General features: G+C 32.2%; 1 pseudogene; it reads right to left on the minus strand.

The window, feature by feature from the left end:
- Nucleotides 1-1,389: 1,389 nt before the first annotated feature.
- On the minus strand, nt 1,390-1,487 carry LOC126954023 (uncharacterized; annotated as a pseudogene).
- Nucleotides 1,488-2,712: the final 1,225 nt, after the last annotated feature.

Consider the following 2,712-nt stretch of genomic DNA (forward strand, 5'->3'; position numbering starts at 1 on the left):
TTTACTGTATGTCCTTTTATTGGAGAATTTAATCTATTTATGTTCAAGGTACTTATTGATAGGTAAGGACTCACTACTGCCAATAGTAAGGAATTACTGTTCACCATTTTGTTAATTGTTTTCTGGGTTTTTGTAGATACTTTGTTTCTTCCTGTCTTGCTGTCTTCCTTTGTGGTTTGAAAAATTTCTGTAGTTGTAGTTTTTAATCTTTTTAATTTTTCTGTGTGTCTCCAATAAACTTTTTTTGCTTTTGTTTACCATGAGGCTTACATAGAATATCTTCTACTTATAACAGTAAGAGTGAGCAAATTTTGCATACAACAAATCTATACTTTTACTTTCCCCCACACACAATTTTCATTTTTAATGTCTGAATTTACATCATTTTATAGTATGTATTCCTCAACAATTTATTTCAACAGTAGTTATTAATTTTTTTGTCCTTTACTCCTGTACTAAGAATAAAATTACTTTATATAACAACATTATAGTCCTAGAGCACTCTGATTATTGCTCTGTATTACTTAGACCATTGGGTTTGTGCATGTATAACTTTTATGTTATTTATTAGAAGCTTTTTGTTTCAGTTTAAAGAACTCCCTTTAGCAATTCCTGTAAAGCAGGCCTCATGCTGATAAACTCCCTTAACTTTTGTTTACCTGAGAATGTTTTATTTTTTCTCATTTATTTTTTCTTTTTTAAATGTTTGTAGCAACTTTATTCACCAGAACCAAAAAACCTGGAAAAAATTCAGCCATCCTTCAATGGGCAGATGGTTAAACAAACTGATACATCCGTAACGTGGACTACCTCAGCAATACAAGAAATGAACTAGTGATACTTGCAGCAAACTGTATGATTCTTCAGGGAGTTATGCTGAGTGAAAAAAACCAGTCCCCAAAGATTGCACATTATATGATTCTTCTTATATAATGCTCTTAAAATGACATAATTATAAACAACAGGTTAGTAGTGGCCAGGGGTAGGGAATGGAAGAGAGGAGAGGAGTAGATGGAAAGGTGGACAATACAAGGGATCTCTTTGGTGATGGAAATTTTCTGTATCTTTACTGTATAAAAGTCAATATCATGGTTTTGCTATTGTGCACATCTTGTAAACATCTTATTTTGTAAGATGCTACCATTGTCTCCCTCATTTCCAAAAGAATGCTTTGCCAGATATCCTTGGTTGTCAGGTTTGTTTCATTCAGCGTTTTGAATATTTCATCCCAGTCTTCCCTGCCTTGTAAGGTCTCTAATGAGAAGTCAACTGATAGTGGTATTAAAATACTATTGTACGCAATGCATTTCTTATCTCTTGCTGCTCTTAAAATTGTCTTTTATTTTTGATAATTTGATTATTATTTGTCTTGATGAACTCTTTGGGTTGAAAAATATGGAAAGCTTCACAAATTTTCATGTCATCTTTGTGCAGGGACCATGTTAATATGCTATTATTCCAATTTTAGTACAAATGCTCCTTGGCTTACAATAGAGTTACTTTCCAAGAAACCCATTGTAAGTAGAAAGTATTATGTTGAAATATGCAGCTGACTGAAAGCAATGGCTGGCTACTTTATTTAGCGATGGTGAAATAAGTATGGTTTTTAACCAAATGTTTATCACTTTTACACTATTGTAAAGTTGAAAAACCACAATACAAACCACCATAAATTGAAGATTATCTGTATATGTGCTGCTAAAGTGAGCACTCTATTTTCTTTAACTATAGAAATAAGTTATTGTAAATATTCTTCACACACACATCTTCTCACATCTCTGGTTATTTACTTCAAGTAAATTTCTTGAACTAGAATTATTGCCTCAAAGATATTGCATATTTTAAGTATTTTTTTGTCATATTGCCAATTGCACCCCTGAAATATTTCATGAGTCAATTCTTCAGCAGCATTTTCTACAAATGTTGTTGTCTCTTCCTTTTCAGTATTTATGTTTCAATATCTCTGCTTAGCCTTCCTTCATCTTACTGAATTGACAAGAAAGCTCAGAAGATTGTTATTGGGAACATTTATACAAGCAAAAATCCATTTCTAATGAAAATTCGATGTTTTCAAATTATCTGTTGAAACCAAATAACACCCAGATAACAAACCTTGTTAAAAACCAAATTTATTTGCTCATCTATTTTCTAAGGATCAGAACTTTGATGAATATATGGAGGGGTTGTTAAAGTTAGTATAAGACAATAAAAAATGTCTTCTAAGTAACGAAAAATATATATGTCAATACTAGACTAAAATTGTGTAGTTTTTGTTTTATAATTATGGATTCTCAGCAGCATGTACTGATACACACTTCCATTTTCTTCTCATAATAAGATTAATAAAAATCATCAGTATAGACATGGGAGCAGTTTTTTTTTACATGTTTAATATCCATGTTTCTTCTCCCAGTTTCCACTGACTGACTGTCTTCTGCATTCTTCCCATTTTTATTCCACAGTATTTTGGTCCTCTGTCAGTTGGCTCCAGATGTTTTCTTGCAACTGTAATTTGCATAAGAATTCTAGTCTTTGCCTGTGCCTTTGCTCAGCATTCATTTGAATTTGAGTTTTTATAACTGCCTTACCAAAAAGCTTTTACTTCTCTCTAAAATACCCTGTAAAATGCTTGCTCTTGATTACTTATACCCTGAGAACAGCTTTGTTCTCTGTGAGGTACCAAAGCTCTGTTTCTCTACTCTCATTACTCTG

This window comes from Macaca thibetana, chromosome 4 (assembly GCF_024542745.1).
Source record: "Macaca thibetana thibetana isolate TM-01 chromosome 4, ASM2454274v1, whole genome shotgun sequence".
NCBI classification, from domain to species: domain Eukaryota; kingdom Metazoa; phylum Chordata; class Mammalia; order Primates; family Cercopithecidae; genus Macaca; species Macaca thibetana.